Genomic DNA, 12,116 nt, shown 5'->3' on the forward strand with positions numbered 1-12,116 from the left:
ACCCCCTCCCCATCCCCAACCATCTCCATCTTCCATGGGACTCCACTGCAACAGCACCCAAGCAGCTGGTGCTCAGCCCACAGCCAGAAAGGGGCAGTCTAAATACCCTGTCCTTAAACAAAACAAAACAAAAAATATCAAAAAAGTCCTCAGTAGCCACTCTCAAGCAAATTCGTTCATTTCCCACAACAGAATTAAAATATAGTAACTTGTCACAACCTTTCCAGTCATTTGAGGAAAGGGCACTAGATAAGAGCACAGCAACAAAAATAGATGAGAGAAACAAGGAAACTCTCTGGAGAAAGCAGAAAGAATAAAGTCTACTTTTTTACTTCATGAAGCCACCTATTCCTCTCCCTGGTTTTCAGTCCTGTTCCATTTCGCACACATGTATTACACTCCCCCTTGACACTTAGCACTCTAAAATTTAAAATGGTGAAACTTAAAAAATATTGGAAAATGACAGATCAGTAAATAACAATTTGATTTTTTTTTTTTTAAAAAAGCACACAATACCTGAAAAGGGTCAGTTTCAGTGCTGGATACCTGCTAGTAAAGGAGAAGAAAGAGTCTCTGCAATACAGGGCTACCACATGGAGGCTAAAGTCCAGCCACATGTAACACAAGAAATTAAAGTTCATCAACTTGAGGCTATTTCATGCTAAATGCTAGTGAATCTTGACTGCTGATTTTGCTTCATGTGATGCATATATGCACAGATAACACAAACTGCAAGTCTGTGTCCCTTCTCAGAAACTGCAAATTTTGCATCATTGTATGTAAATTGACACAGAATTCTACAGTACATGTACCATCACACAAGAGAGTATTACATTTTCTATTATTTAAGTAGGAAGTGCCTTTTTAAAAATTCTCAGTGTATTCAATGCCTCCCCCATTTTTAAAATAATGAAGAAATATGCAACTCCATAATGTGAAAAGTCATCCCATTCCATTGGGCTGAGAAAATTCTGGAAACTCCTTCTGAGAAAAAGCAACAAATCTAGCTCAACAACCAGCCAAGAGGCCATTGTTATATTAGGATTCTCCTTTCTCAGTAGAACCACAAGCCTAAAGAAGCCTAATCATATTCCAGGGATGGAAGCAAGAAAGATGGTCTTTCTTTAAATGCTTTTCCAGCAGCTATTTCCTGGCTGCTTGAAGCAGCCTGATAGCCTCACTTTCCCAATGCTTTCCGTCCATTTAGACAATCATGGAATGGAGTGAACTAGTCATTACCACTGAACAGATCTACATAAAAATAAAAAGCAAAAGAGGAGATAAGAAACTTCAACTCCACAATTACACTGACAGCTAGTCAACTGAAGAGGGAAACAGCCTATAGTCATCCACTACTTGAGCTCTACAGGCCCACACAGATACAGATGTTAAGTACTAACTGTGGTCCAGAATTACAAGTATTTCTTGAATATAATTTCACAAGTACTCTGAACATATACTTGTAACAGGCAAAACCCCAGAGCATACCACATTCCTGTTGAATTTCAGTTCTAGGATGACCAGAATGTGGCTAATTATACCGAAGTCTGACAAATACTACTGCTGAACTCAGGACTGCACACACACAATATGTGTATTTTAATGTAAGGTGTGTGATTAGCTTCTGGGGCAATGAAAATTACTTCTAATAAAAATTCACCGTCCTCCCAACTCACTGGTTTGCCCAAAGGGAAAGACAGCCTTAGCATCCTACACATCAGAAGGCTCATTGCTGGCTACAAACCCAAACTGTGGAAAAAAGCTCTTCAACAAGAAAGTTGTCTCGTACCTTTAAAACTTAAGACTCCTTAAACAGTCGTGGCAGCTTTTGTAACTTGACTGGCATGACACGATTTTGGAATTGCAAGTCCTGCCACACCTTTAACCAAAGTTGGTTAAGCAATGGTTCTTCTGACTAAACATGGAAAATACGGCACAAAATCCAGTATTCCATGAGAAAACAGAAGACCCCATGCCAACCTCAGGTATTCCCATTGTGGGCTGTCACAGCAGGGCTTCACTTGAACTGTAACTCAGTACTGCCCACAGAGCTTTCTCTCTTGCACTGGACTTTCTCTCTTAACTGGACTTCCCACCTCGTGCAGGTGGGGCACCACAGGAAAGTCAGGCAGTATTTACAGTAACCAAACAGGCACACTGAGTCATGGAAGAGGAATTCTGGATGAGAAGTCCAGCCCATGGAGAAGAATGAAGCACCCAAACAGGGCTTCTCATCATATTCTCTATATAACACTATGTGTCACTTCAGTTAGTTGTCTGCCACCTGATATTTTAATTCATACAAACAGGCACTTAAACGAGCAAGGATAGGGGTAGGAAGGAAAAAAAGATTTCAACAGCTTGCTTTTCTTACCCACCCCCACTCCCATCCCCTTTCCCATGAACAAGTCCTGCTTCATCACTGGGAAAGAAAAAGTCCTTTATCCCCAAAAGTTTTAAAGGATTTTTGCAAGGGTGGAGAAGCTGCACAAAACATAATCACAACTTTTCCTTTGCTACAAAGGAGAACTGGTATGAAGGATCAGATCATTCAATATTATCCAAAAGAATACTGTTGTGCAAGAAAAATCATTACATTGACCAGGCTGCCAGATGAAGTGGAAATAAAAACGTTGTTCCTTCAGTTCTGCCACAGCAGACACTGGCCAAGCCTGTTTATGGGGTGGACAAGCCACAGAACTGTCTTCCCATACAGGTCACTGGGCTCAGCCTACATCTGCATTTTTGGGTGCATAAAGCACTAAGATTTCCAGCATGTTGCCTTCCTTGGTAGGAAATTCTACTTAAATGTGGCATTTGAAAGCATACTGATGAAGTAAGCTGGGAGAAAACTTGGCTTAGCCAAACACAACAAATAAAGGTTTGGAAGAAGCTGGGAATGTCAAAGCTAACAGACAAAACCACTGGAAAGTCCAGTTCCAATGTGAGGAATGTCATTCTTTATTAGGTTAAAGTCTTCCCTGCTTTGGTTTCATCCTACACACACATTCCTGATGGGTATGAAAGGTGAGACAGATCTTGATGATGAGAGACCATTAAAGTATTAGGTCCCTACTGTACATTATGCTACAAATGTAAATGAACTTTGCTTCAGTATGGAAATGTTTCTTCCTGTATATAAATGCAGTCATATTCATGCTTTTATTTTTACATTAAACAGAAAATAAAAGGAAACTCCACCACCATGGCTATTCTTTTAGAGCAAGAACAAAAGCTATTCACATATCAAATGCATGCTGGCAATGCACCGTTCAGCGACAGTAAGAATAAACACATTCATTAACCATTAGGATCTTTCCGCTGCCAAGACAGACTGGGAATGTCTCAAAAACCCATTGATAAATCACCGAGTACAGAAAACCCTGAAAAGCAATTGTTCTGCTTTTGCTTGTTGTTCAGCCCAGCTACAGAATGTGCCAGCCCCTAAACAATGGCTGTCAAATGAAGCTTTAGAATCACAAGCAAAACATAAGAATTAATTCTTATGTAGCTTGCTTTTTACAGATGTTGACTTTAAATGGAAAATGTGTGTTGCTTCATGATGAACACATACATGTACATTGGGAAACATAAGGATGCACCCAGCATATTATGGAGGTAAATTATGAAATAAAAGTTTTTTCACATATTTAAATACAAAAATAATCAAACATAGCTTTTTAGTCTTCCAGCACTATTCAAGTGCACCAAAACAGGAAAACAAAAAACAGAAAACAAAAAAAATCCTAAAAAAAATCCACCAAGGACTTGTCTTCAGGAGTTATTTCTCCAAAGAACAAACACTGCTTTCACACATCCCCACCCTGAAAAAAGTACGCATTTAGGAATGACAAGTGCTTCCCAAAACAAGGAAAATCTAGAAACAAATTTTAAAAATGTCACACTGGACTTCATTAATTCCCGCAGTTGCTTTCACAGTGACTGTGGAATTGACAAGTTTACACTAAAAATCATGTATCATACTAGGAAGAGGAGTGTAAGTTAAGAGGGCTGCAAAAGGAGCACAGTAGTAGCAGTCAAGTTCTGCTTAAGGGAAAAACAAGCAAACTCCACAAAACACAAAAAGATAATCCTTGAAAGAAAGGAAAAGTACGCCTGGGATACACACTACGAGGTGGCATGACAACCTGTCACGGGAAAGGAATCAGTAAAAACACTAAGTTATTGACAAAGGATAAGAGCTGGAGAAGAAGTGATGAGAAGAGAGGGGAGAGGGGGGGAAAAAAAAAAAAAAAAGCAGCATCTATGAAGTTGACTGAGAATCCACCAAAAGCCAGCCAGAAAATTTCAGAAGCAATGATGCAGCAGGCACAGAGAATAAGATCATTTTGCTAAGAGTATGCTAGACAGAACTAAAAAAGTCAGACTCATAGAATAGTTCCAGTCATGCTGAGGGATCTCACGTTAATAGGACTAGCACTCCTGGCATACTTTAGAGAAAGAGCACTCAGAATTTAGCAATAGCTGCTTATAGAAAGTGGCAGAATAGAAGAGGGAGAATAGACCAAATCTAGATCAAGCTTACAGGGTAAGACTGGTGACAGCAATAGCAAAATGGACTGAGGTAGGAACCCACACTCTCAAATTTTATTTAAAGGAGAGACTAAGAAAGCTGGGTAGGAAGAAGACTGGACTGTGAAAATTATGGAGATTTTTCAAAATCATGAAAATGAAATTGTAAGGGGAATGAAGAACTTATATTCACCAAACCCTGCATAACTAGGACAAATACTGACAGAAACCAGTGGAAGACTGGCTTAAGTACCCCTGCACACAGCCAGTAAAAACCATGAACTTCCATGGTAACACAATCAGCAAATTCAGATAGATTTTAGACAGTCACAGACAGAGTCTAACACTAAATAGACACTAAAAGAACTAGGCAGGGACGTACTCTCTATATTGCTAGTACAACAGTTCTGCATGATGGGGGTACTTATGCTAAGAACAGACTTCTGAGAGTGGCTGAGCACGTGCTCTCCATACCCTGGAGTAAAAAGCAGAGTCCTGAGCCTGCTGATCCAACCCAGGCAAGCATTTCTTATGTTCTTCATTTGAGTTCCAGCTCCACAGACCATATTAACAAAACTGAGAAAAACATGGAAGGTACCATCCCACAACAGGAAATGAAAAGGAAGAAAGTGCTAGAGCAAGTTTATGCTGTGTAAAGAAAGGTAACCACAACAGGACTCAGAGCAGTTCAAGAAGAGCGATGCATTTCAAAACTATTACTAATTTATCAATACTTTTGTAACCTTGTAATGTTTAGAGGACAACCAACCAGCCCGTAACTCAGCACAACCACAGCACCCTGTTCAAGAGCCTTCAGAATAGGAAGCACTCAAGGTCTGATGGTATCTCACACACCCAAAACAGCTCAGCCACAGATACAGTGTTTTCCCTGTATGCTGCACAGCCAGAGTAAAGTGTTCTAGTAACAACCTGTATTACCAAAATCTTTAAGGAGTTATCTCTGGGCAGTCATGCTTTGACAGATTTAGAACCGAAGGAAGAGAAATCCAGCATTTCAAACAAAAACATGCACCTTGGGGGCAACGGAGGAAAAGCACTGGAATGGAAATTCTGTAGGCCCTAGAAACACCTTTTAAAATGAAGTAACAGTCATCAGAACTGGCTAATGTTGCCACAAAGAGTGGTGGAATTTGGTGGAAGAGAACAGAAGCTCTGTTTCATACCAGAACATAATTAAAAAGCCTGAATAAGGATAGAGGCAGGATGAAAATCCAGAAAAAACTTTCTGCATCTAAATGTCTTTGTTGCTAGGAGACTGTATGAGGTTTAAGAGCAAGAGAAAAATGGGTTCCTCTGGATGTTATGACTATCCACCATTGCAGTAAGGTAGAAGTTACACTACCTGAAAGGTTAAATAATACCAACTCTTCTCAGAGATACCTCCCATCTGAGGGAAATCTGATTTCATGGCTTGACCCATCCAGTGACGTAACTTCATTTAAAAAAAAAAAAAATTAAAAAACTCTACTTGTGTTAATTACAAACAACATAAGACACAGAACAGGTTATCATCACAAAGAATTTCCCAAGACCCCTCAGGAAATTGCCCAGAACACAACAGCCAGAGAACACACCCCTACGTGCATTTGGAAAGAGTAATCAGTACAATGAACAAATGAATCACGCAAACTAATGAGGGAGCTAGGCAATTTAAATCACAGTCCATTCATTCTCTCCTTTTTCAGAGAACGATGAAGGAAACTCACATAGCATATTAAGCAGTTAGCTCTTGAATTACAAAGTATATTATGCCAAAATCATTGCAAATAGTAAGTCTTCAGACATGAGAAAAAAGACTGAAAGTTAACTTACTGAAGATAGCTAATTATAGTGTTACACTTATTTTAAGGTAAACAAAAAAGTAATTTAAAATAACCCAAAAACCAGAAAACCCACAAAACCACTCTGGCAGCCAGACATCTGTCACAAGAGTAAACGTATACTCCAGTGGTATTTCGTATTCCATCCCCACTGTACTCTCCATTTCCAGAAGGACAGGATTTGTTTGACAGCAGCTGATGAACAAGGAAGAATGGCAATCAGACTAAGATGCTTTTATAATTCACAAAATGGGACTAATTGAGCAATTTAATGATACTCTGCTTTATCATGTCAAGATTACAGCCCTTTCTGCTTCACAAAGAATGCGATGGGGAGTGTTAGACAGAGAAGGAAGCCCCCATCCCCAGCTGTTTATACCAACGCCTGTGTGGAAGTATCCAGGTCTGCACTGCAATTACAGGAAAGACAGGCACCTTTAAAAGCACTTTGATTCTCTGTCTAGCAAAAGAAACACTAGATGGTGCTACATCCATATTCCTATCTTTATACTCAGATGAGTGGTTAGCAGGAAGAAAAAGTCAAGTTCAAAGGAAAAAAACAATCGGGATGAGATAGGTGCCTCATTCACACATGTAGTAGCAGTGTGTCACTTCCATGTCATACAATGCTGCCCCACTGACCACCAACATAGGGACCTGAGTGTCCTTCTGCACATTTACTTGTAGGAGTTCCATGAGTGACAGCTGTAGAAACTCTCTAAGTCAGGCTACATTGAACTTTTCTCTTAAACCTTGCTAACAAAATCCAAAATGAAGCAGTAATTACAAAAAAAAAAAAAAATCTAATATAGCATCTACCGAATCCATTTACAGGTTTAATACTGTTAGCATTTAGAAAACACATGATCTATGGCTAACATTTTTTAATAACTATTAAAACATTTACAAACAACATTTTTTAAAAATTAGATCAATTGTCCTATTTCATTTACCCATGTATGCTCAATTTAGCACAGACTGAGAAGTGTCTAGTTGCATAACACTTCAGTTATAGCAGCTACGAGTTTTGGATCACTTTACTATCAAATTCAGTGGGAAAGAAACCTTTCAGGATGCTGTCCCCCACTCAGAGGTAAAACTGGCTTAAGGAAACTTTTCACCTCACTGGTTTTTGTCACCGAGGCCCACCCCTGCAGTGCTCATTCCCTTGGTTATACCAACACTGCCTTTAGGCCACACAGTAGAACAGATGAGATGTGTGACCTAGCTATAAAGTAACCCTCACCTCCCCTCTGCCACAAAAGCTGAGCAGGATTCTATCCCGACAAGTTGCCTAAAATACCTCCAGTTGCACTCCCACAGAAACCCGCACAAGCACAATTCTGAGGTGGTTCGGGGACAGGAAATGTTTACAGCAACACTGTATCCAAGAACACATGCTTAGAACAATAAAAATGTACAATGCACCTCTCAGCTACTTAACATCTGCTCTTAGGTCCCAGGGCAGGAAAGATCGTGCTGCTGGCAAAGAATGCCAAAGTGCCTCTCTTACTGTTAGCAAATAGAATAGGAAAAAAATCCAAAAGAAACCAGCAAGAATTTAAAATTCTTGGAGTACCAATGGCCTTCTTGAAAAGTTAAATAGCAAAATCTCCACATCATATAATTTCTTCTTAGGCTTAAGTTATATTAGTCACCTCCGATTACATTACCATTAGCTGGTTACATTCAGAAAGCATCACCACACAGCACTGACTCAGTTTCCCAGTTTCTTAACTGTGTTCAAGTCTTTAGTTGGAAGAATTTTTGCAGATTACTTTTACAATAGTCTCTAGGTGTTAAGTCTTAGACTAAAAGAAAACAGATTATTCTGACTGCTGAATTTGGACATGCCTGCTTGAAGTAGTCAAGGCTTCGCATCAGAAGAAAAATTATGGTATATGCAGACTTGATATGAGCAATTTCTTTCCCACTAAACAGTTTAAAAGTGTAAACTGTGCTAACCTCCGAGTCAGACCTACACAAAGTCCTCCTGTTAAAGCCTCTGACAATCCTTATTCCTCTGCAAGTATTTCTCTTTCTGCTTGTTTCAAGAGTATATGCTGCATACCAACACATACCACTGACAAGGTAGAGATTTTACACAGGAAGCATGAGACCAATTCCTTACTCCCAGTCTATGCCCTTTGACACCTTTAAAAGCACAGCAAAGAGCTGAAACTCAGAAAAATCCAATTTAAAAAAGTAAATAAAAACTCCACAAACACAACATCAAAACCAACCAACCAAAAAGCCCACCACTATTTCTACTGCAAGTCTTATCATGTTGTCTCTAGGTCACAAACAGTATAAATTTGCTGCTGCAGAACAGTTAATCCATTAAAAACAAAGCATTATAGGATCAATCAGTAAACCACACTTGGCTGACAACTAAGCAAGAAGAAAGAGATTCAGAAACTACATCAGGCTTGAAAGAGTCTGAGGTAGGAAGACATGCACTGACCTCCACTTAGCAAAAACTACTTTTAAAAATTAAAAAAAGGAAGAGTTTGTCCTGCCTGTCAAGGAACCATAATTAAGAAGGCATCCTGACTCATGAAAGAAGTTAGTTGTCTGGGCTTGTAGTCAGAAACAGGTAAACAAAGTTAACATCTTCTTTTAACAGGTGAAGGAATACAGGACATAACCAACAGAACAACTTGCAAGAAAGATCCTTCTACAAGGGGCCTGGAAAACAGTTATGCTACCAGGAATGCATCTGTGCAATGCATAGAGCTTCCAGTCTACCTGCTAAGCAAATACCTACATGGCAGTCAAGAGAGTGGCCTGTTTATAAACTAATCAGTTAAAGAGCTCTAAACCCATGAATACAAGGAGGAGGGATGGGAAGTATGTTTGTGTTAACAAAGCATTTATCTCTGTGGAAGCATACCTCACTGAAAATGACTTTAATGTTAATTCTACTGCTTGTCACTGCAAGGGAATCAGGATGGACTTGCAGAGCATCTCTCCCTTTCTTTCTATTTTCTTTTTTCAGAATATCAGTCCTTAGTAACTATATCTCAGTTGGCCTAAGTTAAGCATAATACAGAAGTATTTGTTGATGGTCACCATTAACTAGTTCTCTGACCTACAGACAATTCTAGAAATGGCTGGAAGTAACTCAGGACAAATGTATCTGACAGCCAATTAGAATGGCTCCAGTCTTAGTTCTGTTTTTCTCAGCCCTTTCATTTCTCCCTCCCAAAAACTCAGCTGATTTGTCAAACATTCCCAAAAGACCTTGGAACTGACAAGGTTACTTTAAGCTAAAAGCAGCCTCACAGCTCAGCCAACAAACCATGCATTTGGAATGGAAACTGCCTGTCATTTCATGGCCATATCCATGACTAAACTGAATTAGTGATTATTCAAACAAAAAAAATGGGTCAGCAGACCACATCACTAAGAATCTCATTCTATTTAAAATACCATACTTAAAACACATATTCCATTTATTTGTATGAAACTATGATAAAAGGCATTTAACTTTTCATACAAGCATGCAGAAGCAGCTGTTCCTTATACATTAACTTTTATAGTTCCAGAATTAATGTGACAAAAATTAAATAGCTTTAAAAAGCAGAAAGATGTACAGTCAAAATACATTAGATACTATTTCTCCCATCCCCTTCTCCCACAAAGCAAATCTCATATCAAGATAAAAATCTAAATTATGTTGAACTTTAGGACAAGCATTCCATAATTTTAAGCTGCGGTATTTCCTTCCCCTCATCTCTGACTTTCAGTTGGTTTATTTTCCAAACAAATCTCAAATGGTTCAACTTCCCAAGCATGTAGTTCTAATACCCCAGTTTCACAGCTGTCATTGGTCTAACCTATTTGCAAGAGCCTTAAACCTTACAGAGTGCTTTCACTGAAAATTCCGGTGCTTGTGAAATCACTTCTTAAACAAGGAAAATGTGCAGAACAGCAGCAGCACTGTCCATGAGCCACATACCTCACCCACATCTTAAGAACAGAAGTTTAACTATACATCTCCACATCCTTCCCAGGATAAAAAAGATTTGTCCGCTTACCAGTAATGGTGCAGGCATCTCTGTACTCTCTGCAGTCTGGCACATCATCTTCCACTGCTTCACTTACATAGTGCTCTTCGTGAATGCCTGTGTCACAGGCTAGGACTGCATGATTCGACAGCTCCGAAGGAGGCACAGTGGCGGCCAAAGTGCAGTCGTGCAAAGCTGTGGCGTCCAGCTTGGCAGGTTTCACAGGGTTGTACAAACTGCCATCAGGGGGACCAGCACTGGAGACTGGGTCTGGCTGGTAGAAACAGGACTCTCTTTCTTTGCTAGAGTTGGCTTCAAGAAGTCTGCAAAACACAAAAGAAACAAATGTTCAATTCAAGCCATTCCAAACAGCATACATCAGAATAGATAATTTTCTTTTTCTTAAACAGTAGTTTAACCTGAGATGTTCAGCAAATACTAAAACCCAAACACTATTCACAGAGCAGCTGTCTATCTCTACACCATGCCCAGTCATGTCAAGTAGGAAAGTGCTATTCCTTGTAGTATTTACCAATGGCTGATTAAACATCCATATTTTTGCCTAACCCATCTTAGAGTAAGCCCAGTCCATCCATCTTGCCTCATTCACCAACTTAACTTGCTCTCATGTCAGCCAGCAAAAGCCCTATGTAACCCAGCATGCTGCATGAGCCATGCCGTGCAGGCAGACTGCATGTCACTAGTTGATTTACTGGTACTTTGAAACTGACTGATAACAATACAGAAATTATTAGAGGCTTATACTATAACCCTGCTAGACTTTCCTCTCCACTGGACCACCCTGCACAGCCCTACCCTTCACTGACAGGCTGCCTGCTGCCATCTCTCCTCCCTTTACAGAGTATGCAGCAAACAGAACTCAAGGTGCACTGGGTTAAGGGGGCTTATTGCTGCTTGCCAGTGCTTCAGCCTCAAACAGGGAACAAAGTCCCTCACAGACAGATACAGATGCCCTCAGCAAGATTAAACTGGCCAGAGAAGGAATGAAGAGCACCTTTATCCAAAAAACATCACTGAAGCTTTTGGGTAACTGGCTAAAGGCACTTCAATAACTGATGGTATGGTACTGCTTTTGGTTATTAGCAGTGTAAGGAAAGATGCTAATGGTCATTACTGCTAGGAAAGGAAAATACAATCACGGGATTGCAGAAACCAGACTTGGGAAAAGGACTGAAGGACAAGAAAAAAAGACTTTATATTAGTAGTAGTTACAAGGCATAAGCAGCAGCTGAGGAACAGGCCACACAAAACGCCCAGACTACACGGAAAAAGCAAAAAGACAACCAGCAAGAAGATACAAATGCACTGGTCTGCAAGCAGAAGGTGTGGATGCAATTCAGTATGCATGTGCAGCAAAAGAACATGCTATGTTCAGTGCTTCATTGAGAACCAAAAATACAAGTTTTCTGAAGAAACCTGTGAAAAAGCTTCTCTTTTAATCTCTAGGCATGTTCAGAAAATCCTATTTTGCTGTTAAAGTTACACATAGGATTTTGGCATCTTATTTTCCAGCATTTCTAGTAAACAACATTATTGCTCCACCAAAACATGAGAATATTTCTAGAAACTCATTGCAAGACTCGTGCATCTGTCTCTCAACCATCAAGACACAGATTATGCATTCTAGACCTTCTGGGAGTAAGCTTCAGAGAAACCTCCAACAAAGTTGTAACACTGTGCCAACACCGTTTTTTCTCAACCTAGTCTTCCC

The 12,116-nt window shown here is 39.7% G+C and overlaps 1 protein-coding gene across 2 annotated transcripts in view; it reads right to left on the bottom strand.

Moving 5' to 3' along the window:
- Nucleotides 1-12,116, bottom strand: part of TRAK1 (trafficking kinesin protein 1) — a 110,798-nt gene that overhangs the window by 78,328 nt on the left and 20,354 nt on the right. For both annotated transcript variants that reach the window (XM_026841574.1, XM_026841575.1), the window contains exon 2: nucleotides 10,415-10,707. The gene's annotated coding sequence lies outside the window, so the exon portion shown is untranslated. The remainder of the gene's footprint in view (nucleotides 1-10,414; nucleotides 10,708-12,116) is intronic.

This window comes from Athene cunicularia, assembly GCF_003259725.1.
Source record: "Athene cunicularia isolate RWA chromosome 2 unlocalized genomic scaffold, athCun1 chr2_part1, whole genome shotgun sequence".
Classification (NCBI taxonomy): Eukaryota; Metazoa; Chordata; class Aves; order Strigiformes; family Strigidae; genus Athene; species Athene cunicularia.